The 8,594-nt window shown below is 43.9% G+C and overlaps 1 long non-coding RNA gene across 1 annotated transcript in view; it reads left to right on the top strand.

The window, feature by feature from the left end:
- Positions 1–576, top strand: part of LOC115533689 (uncharacterized) — a 1,662-nt gene extending 1,086 nt beyond the window's left edge. The window contains exons 3-4 of the long non-coding RNA XR_003974227.1: positions 1–214; positions 323–576. The exon at positions 1–214 is cut by the window's left edge and continues 131 nt beyond it. This is a non-coding gene — a long non-coding RNA (uncharacterized LOC115533689). The remainder of the gene's footprint in view (positions 215–322) is intronic.
- Positions 577–8,594: the final 8,018 nt, after the last annotated feature.

The raw sequence follows: 8,594 nt of genomic DNA, 5'->3' as shown, positions 1-8,594 counted from the left end.
CCTTATAAAAAGGCTCGCAAGGATGCCACACATAATGGTTTAACTCCGGAGAATATTACCCAGGTTATACAGGCAGTCATAAATCCGCAAATTGCGCCACATGGAGCGGCATGGACTGATCCCAAACACCGTGTGATCGGGGACGTGGAGGTGTATGTGCCTGAGTCGCCTACAGAGACCGTCACTGTGCAACCGGATGGGACTATACAGCACGGTAGGAAATTCAATGAAAAAAAAGCATGTATATATTCTATAGAGTGTAATGATTATGATGGGATTGATACTGATTTATTTTCTTTCTTTTTTTTTCTATTACAAGCAGCCCATGGAGATCCCCAGTGTGCGCCACCACCAGAGCTGACCGCCGACGATTGGGCTGGTCTTGACGACATCTCGTCCTGGACTTCATCGTTGTTGGAACATATCGACTTCACTCCTGCGCAGTGGATCGACTCTCCAGCTACATCCGTAGAGGCTACCACCAGTGCAGAGCCTGTACAACACCATTATACACTCAGAGAGCCAAAGTGATTAGCCCAAAAGACCATGTCCTCACGTATAAGTAGAAACCGTGAGCGTCTTAAGCAACTATATAGCGCCCCTCCGGCTCAGCGTAAAGTTATCCTCAGGACAGCCAACGCCGACTTTATCAACTCGCTGTGTGAAATAGCCTTGAACATTTTACAGGGCAAAATACCTCTGACTCCACGCCAGCATACGAAATTGCGTAGACGAAAGAAGGATCTCAGAATACTCGCCAATAAAAATGTACTAATATCTAGAAAGAAAAGACTAATCAATCAGACTGGTGGATTTCTTCTACCCCTACTCTCTGTGGCCATACCGTTGTTTACAAGCCTGTTCTCAAGAGGCGGGTGATTATAATGGATCATACGCACAAGATGTATCTAGTTCCTCAACATCAACTCGATGCCTTAAAGCATACCCAACCCAGGGATTCTGTTAGACAGACTGCTGAAAATGAGCTGGATAAGGCCACTGCGATCGTGTTGAACACTCCCGACACAGACCTATATGAAAAAGCGGCCAGGTACGGTGCTGTCCTGCAGCGTTATCTATCCATGATAAAACAAGGGCAACGCGAACACGGAGAATTAACTCTGTCACTTGCTGAGGGGGACCCAGTTCATACGCCTATGTCGGCACGGCATGGTGTTGATGACGATGATGGCACCGGCGATCATATTTATAAGGATATAATGAAACATATACCCGTCAGAAGCAAGAGCAATACCAGACATATCCTGGACTCTTTAAAGAAATCTAAAAATGTTTCATGGACGGACAAGGGGGAGATCATATTACAAGGCGAAACTATTAAGGGGTCCCATATGTTTGATTTGTTAAAGAATGTTACCGCCCCTTACCATGTTGTCGAATCTGTCAGACCACAGGGCTGGAATGTATTTCTGAAATCTTTAGCCAGTAATAATATACCACTATCGTCTATCCCTAATAAGCAGCTCAGACAAACTGTAAACATGTATAAGCATAGTCCCGTCACTACGGACGACAATGCGATGGCCTCCGTCCCTGTCTCGTCTGATAAAAGGAGGAAACGCAAGCAGCCATTGTCATCTAATACTTCCCCTGGAATGCATATGGCCGAGTGGTTACCATTTTAAATCATGTATCTAAATGTATGTGTTACCCGTAAAAAAAATAAAAGAAAACAGTACGACTAAAATGTAATCAAAATATTGTATTTTTTATTATCAATACAGAAAACAAACATAACAACACGTGTTACATGTTACATCCGCATACACATGACTGCACACACGTCATATCATGTTCATTACAGACATTAGGTTGTACACGGTTAACAAAGTCATAAACCTTTTCATCATTACGGGGTAAATTATCCCCATACATTTTCAAAAACTTATGATAGGATACCCCTTTTTGCATATTAAACAAGAAAAAAACACAATGATGCCCACATGCTGTACTTGACGGATCCTGGACCTGTTGTGTAGAATGAACAACATCTATACAGTGCTGATCGAGAAAACGCTGTATGGTCTCAGGAAACTCAGAGTATGAGGGAGGGTTACCGTAGGAGTCGAAAAAGTAACCCTGTTTCTCATCTGTAATATAAATAGCTAGCCAATGTGCACCGGCCAAATGCGAAGGTTCGGTGTTGACCACCATCATTACAGGTCTCTGATGAATTTCCCGGGGTAGGTGATTACACGGTAGCGCACCAAGAAAATATGCCGTGTGGGCCATTTTCTGACACACTGCTGTTAGCTCTATAGTATTCATATCGCACCGACTTTTTCAGGAATAGTCCAACAGCACCTGCCGTCTATTTGATATTTCTATAACAGAATCATAAACTGCATAACATATCAAATTGACCGTTGTAGCCAGTGCTGCTCTGAATCGTGCCTCTAGCCTCATATTCCCTGTTCTGACTAGCGATACATGTTGCCCACAGCCCTCATCTGCCTCAAGGTTGAAACAAAATAATGCATACCCGTCCCCGAATTCCTTATGATTAATAGCTATTTCTCTATCTTTGAGCTGACGACCTGTAGCCTGAATGAGCTGGAAATATTCTCGAGTATAGAGGCCATTTCTAAAGTCAGGCTGAAAGGGTTTAGAGGGATATGCTTGACCGTCGCAATATAGGGATAAGAACTCAATGCCGAAATGTTGGAATCTGAAAGGATTCCTGGCATAGCTCCCTGTGAATGCTTCGTTATTCACAAAACCTATAATAACCATCTTGGGTATTTGTCCTAGAAATAGATTATCCTGTGTGCATATACGGCTGCCCGCAGCGATGGATACATTCTTTAGACATACCCTATCAACAGGGTATTTAACATAGCCTGGTTTAACGCACGGGCATGTGCCAGCTTGACGCCTGGTGCTACCGATACCTTTTTAATGAATACATGTGCTGCATAGCGTATCAAGACATGAGACAGAAATCATTTTTTGCTCTAATGAATCTCATACGGAGATCAACTCCGTTAATCATCAGTTTCTCCTGAAAAAACATATCGACGTGTATAGGGGATATCAGCTCCGCTATACGACTTCGCCCCGTATATTCACTCCTTGTCGTTAAGCCTAGATTGAGACCTCCAGGAAGAATCTCGTCCATATGTCCGTGTGTGTCTTTCTGGAATAGACCACAACCAAATTGGGTGTCTAATGTCCCGTTTCCATAGTTTAGCAGGCATTCTATTATGCCTCTGTACGGATAGGTGTTTGACGACTGGGTGATAAGCCTATCACCCAGAGTAATATCTACTTGGGAGAATAACGTGCATCCTGGATAGTTAATCAGTCCAACGGGTGCCGCCGGCGCCAAGTCTGTTCCATCAGGATTAGTAATCTTGATCCTCAGGTGTAAATACGTATTGTTTAGATCTATATAGTCTTCGCTACTGGCCGATACAAAGAACTCTATGGGGCCACCATCTGTTAGCGCCGATAGCGGGGGTATTTCAATATATGTACTTTTTTCTATCGAAGTCTGTGTCATCGGCAGGGAGAAGAGATCCAGTTCGCTCTTAATGCATTCGTCTGACATGTTATGTAGCAACGCCATTGTTATTCAGCCCACCTGCTATACTAGATGAATATATCGTTAGCCGCCCCTCTAAAACGACGGGTTGCCCCCTTCCTGATCCTTTTAGGTTTGGCTCTCTTTTTGATGGATGCCAATCTTTTATTCTGTTTACGACGTCGTGCTGGTGCACGGGTACGCCCACAACCTATAGGAGGATACTTTGTTGCTCTTCTGGCATATACCCTCATGCCTGACCCCTGCTGTTTGGGCGTAGATGCAGCATGGGCTATGTTGGTCATAACGTCACCTATAATATGTTTAGCAGCAGTCTTCAGATGAGGCTTTGCTATGCTAACCCCTCGCCTAAATAACGGAATAGCCATTCTAAAGAGGCTACGGAACATCCCACCAATGCCAGCACCATATTGTGTGCTGCTACCCTCATAGCCAGGTAGCCCACTCCCTAATTGGTTTAAATAATACTGAACATATTTGTTCTCGTCGTAAGGCGGTCTATACCCCCTCATCCCTATAGATGGGGCTATGAATTCTACTGTTTTACAGGTCTAAAATGCAGCTTGAGTATCACTTTACCATATGTGAATTTTATATTTGTATTCTGGTCAGACTTTAGATCGATTTCAATATCTCCAAGAGGGTCTCGGGCTACGTGTACGTAATGCGGCTTGTCGAACATGTGAATGCAGTGTCTCCTGCTGGTGTCGATTATATTAATACTCCTTAGCAGGGGTACATAACTATCTCCGACCAGCTGATGGTCGACAATGTCGCTATATATGAACATGTTGTAACACCCCCCGTGAATATCGGTGGGATGGGGGGCATATGCTGAATACGATTTATGGGCCTGTAGCTTGACACCTGTATCGAAACCCAGCATAGCAGCCAGTTTTCCTCTAAAGACGATAGATAGGTGATCGTCTCCTTCTACATAAATGCGGTTTCTAATACCTTCATGATGTAGTATAACTTTACTGCCAGGATTATATTTGGTCCAAGTCTTGTTGATTTGTAGTAATAACGATCCGATACTCTCATAAAGCCCACCAACTAATAGACATGATGTCCTATGACCCGTTTTACCATCGTGAACGGTCATCGTAGCGTCCTCGGTAGGAAAACTATGCCAGCTGCATGGGTACTGAGCTTCAATTAGGCCTACTTCATAGGGCTGCTTGGTGTGTATAGATTTTGCTAATTTAGTTCTAAAATTCCATATCTTATTTTGCGGGTAGATCCCTGCCGATGCATTACTCGCTAGAGTCACATAGAAACCCCCAGACACCTCCTTATCCATCGTACACTCTGGTTATAATGGATTGTATGTCTCTTGTATGTCTCTTTACGCATCGACTAGTGTCTTTTCAGCTATCCATGAATTGAATGCCTCCGGCCACCCCAGCCATTTGACATATAGCAGATTCTTAGACCCCTCCCTTTTTCTATCTATAATCTTTTCTATTTTATACACCTTGTTTTTAGACACTATAACTTTTTGCAGCTCTTTCTCGTAAAATGTTCCATGGACAGGGGCACCTGCATAGTCTTGCAGCTTATAGACTGGAGGACACCTTGCAATGCGCTGCGATATTACAAAATATTCATCTGTAAACGTCTGCTCATACCCCTTTCGAAATGTAGCTCTGACTTTTGAAATTCTAACCGTGTCACCAACATCGTATCTAAACACCACCATCGGCTCTTGAGTGGTTTTGTATAGCGTATTAAACACTGTTTTCTCATTATCTTTATCAACACTGGCCGGGGTCATTTTTATCGATCTATGATATGAATGGTTATAAGCATGGACCATATCCTGTAGTATCCACATATCGTTTGGAGTTGGCAGCTGTTAAATATCTCCACATGCGGGTTTTCAGAGTCCTGTTGAAGCGTTCCACTATACTGGCCTTGGTCTCGTTAGATGTAGAGAAATGTTTGACATTGTACCGCTCCATCAAACGCTGAAAGATCTTGTTATAAAATTCTTTGCCAGCGTCAGTCTGCAGTTTATCGGGGGACCGCCCTTCACCAAGAATATCATCAAAAGCTTTAGCGACATCGATAGCCCTCTTGGATGGTAACGGACGAACCCATGCATGTTTTGAGAATACATCGATGCACGTCAACAGAAAATGCACACCATCATTTTCGGATGCATACTCTGCCATATCCACTAAATCAGCCTGGAACTGTCTATCTATTCCACTAACCAATACTCTATTTCGGCGGAAATGTATCGGTGCAGGTACATGCAGGGTGTAGGGATCCTGCTTCAGCAACCATTTCTTGATATATTTTAGTGGAGGTACTGCACCCTCACTATGCTCAAGGGCCGTTCTTAGTTTATTGATGCCGCCGTAACCCCCTGGTCCGGAGGGATCATAATAAGTCTTATGCAGCCGTTTATCCATGTCGTATGCATGCAACAAAAAACGAATACTGAAACACTGATCAGAGTTATCCATCCTTTTATTTAAAATGTCTGTCCACTCAAAACAATTCTCAGATAAAGCCTACATGCAGTTTTATTTTTCTGCACCATTTTACAAGCCATCATTCTAGCAGTTCTAATACCCTTGGCGTTTGAGGCATTATTCAACTTCAAGACATCCGATACAAAAGCACATATACACATGACATGTCCGATGGTAAAACAGTCACCATCGGGGAAATGGGTAAATATTTCAGCTAACATTTGATCAGTAGGTTTATCATACAAGAATTTCATGACCAGATCATTCCAACCCTTATACGTGCATTTGATATAGGCATTATGCTGGACATATGTATCATTTTCTATGGCAGCATACATCAAAACGGATAGTCTATCTGATACATACTTGCTATCCGCATCATACGCATAAGAAAACAACACCCCCATTATAAACGCCACCCACCAGCAGGCTTTGGTTTGCCTAATGACAATGTAGGACGCCACATTTGTATGGCTTCATGTATCAGAAGCAGATGTTCATCGGACACACCTTCGGTGGTCATTAAATCCAGTTTTTCGGTATTATAGGTATTGCATATTAAATCACATAGATAAGATTCGACCACACCATAGATTTTTCCGGGGGACAAAGTCAACCCTGTAGTCTTCTTTAGAACAGTTTCTAAAAGTAACAGGAAGGGGTGTCTGTCCAGGATGACACAAATGTCATGGTAGTGGGATTCGTAGTGATGATGTGTCGCTCCCTGCAGGCATGAATGGCGTCGTTGACTTGGGCAATCACACTGGCATCCCCAGCAGTCCGCTTGCTTCTGATGGTTGATGATGGCCACCACACAGAGCCCCGTGGTAAATCGCAGAACAGCCAGCGATGCAGGGTTTAAACGGATCTGTATTGATACAGGCCATCCGTCGTCTCTCATAGCAGTGTCCACCTCCAGCTCACTGTCCTCTCCGACGTGTAGGAAGGTCAGATTCAATCCGGTCAGATAGATGGCATACTCTTGAAGCCAGTGGGGTCCGGGTTGTACAGCCTTTAAATCAGCAGTCTCCATAGCCACACCCCCACCTTGCACATGTTCATCATTGACCTGTGCTGCATAGCGTATCAAAAATATACCATTAGAATATGAAAATTAAAAAACACACAACACCCACATATTAATATAAGGTATAGTCTATCAAAAAAACACATTTAAAAAGGAAAATAAACCATCCCTTAATACTACTAGCATGTACCCCACCTTCTTATACATTGCTGACATTTTCTAACGCTAGCATAACCCTAAACATACTCAAACACACCATGTACCCCATCATCAAACCCAGACGACTCAAACAGGCACATTCGGCATTCATCATCAGCTGTGCTCCATGGTTCTTCATTCGTCTTAGCCATAGAATCAATCTCTGCAAAAATTCCACGTAGTGCAGACAAATCAGCCCACTGCATGAAAAAGACATTATCAAAATAATCAGCAGCTTCTAAAACACTGGTGCGTAGAGGAGAGCTACCGACGCAATGCATATCATAGCACTGTGGTAGCTCGTCTGTATCAACACAGCGTCTGAAAAAAATGAACTCCTGTGGTCTCTTCGTATGATAGTTTGCATCCATGCGATGAATCCTCGATTCATACTGAAAGGTCCATTGGAATACAAGGGTTCCCGCCTGCCATGTACCCCGGACGCCGTCTAGCATGGGGCATAAATTCTCCAAGAAAAAATTCCATTCGTGAACGTTCAACCGCCACTCTGTAGCACAATCTTTAACATTCAAAATAACACAGCCATCGACCCATGATATTACATACTCCAAGCCGTATTCGCCAACGTGGGTGAATGAATCCCCGGCACTCCGGTCTCTCAAGCCTAAAACAGGCCTCGTTCTTTTGAGTGGAGCATTAAGCAGTACCGCATCTCCACAACTATTGACATAGTTAGACACAGGCGTACTAAAGACGGACATACCATCAGGCATCTGGTTTTCAATGTCCTCATTGCTCGACGCAGAGTCGTCCATGGCGGGAGAAGACAATGGTGTCGGGGTACGAGGGCCCCTATCGTCCAAATAGCACTATCTGATCTACGGGTTTCTTCTGATGAGCAGTCCATGTTGAATGAAAAGAACACTGCAGACAACTTGATGAATGCGGGGACCCTACAGCAGCCGTCGCCCCCTTTTTATACTATGTTTACGACCCGTCATAAACCATAAACAGGAAGTGGCCCTGTGAATAGGGATACCCCCCTCCACCCCCACCGGAAGTGTGTTCAGATAGGAATGGACCCATACAGTACATAGTATATACTACTTGCACCACCCACCCGATGTCTCGGGATGGCTGTTGGTTTGGCTCCTGAGAGGTTGATCCTGCAGGGCAAAGGTTTGCCTGAGACCGTTATCAACACTATTCAGAGTGCTCGTGCGCCTTCTACTTCTTCCCTCTATGCGGCGAAGTGGTGCGCCTTCTCTAATTGGTGTGAGACGAACCACGCTGTCCCATCTCAATGCGAGGTGGGAAGCGTGCTTTCGTTTCTGCAAAACTTATTGGAAAAAGGTTTGGC

Source organism: Gadus morhua, chromosome 2 (assembly GCF_902167405.1).
Source record: "Gadus morhua chromosome 2, gadMor3.0, whole genome shotgun sequence".
Lineage (NCBI taxonomy): Eukaryota > Metazoa > Chordata > Actinopteri > Gadiformes > Gadidae > Gadus > Gadus morhua.
This window is presented reverse-complemented; position numbering and strand designations above follow the sequence as displayed.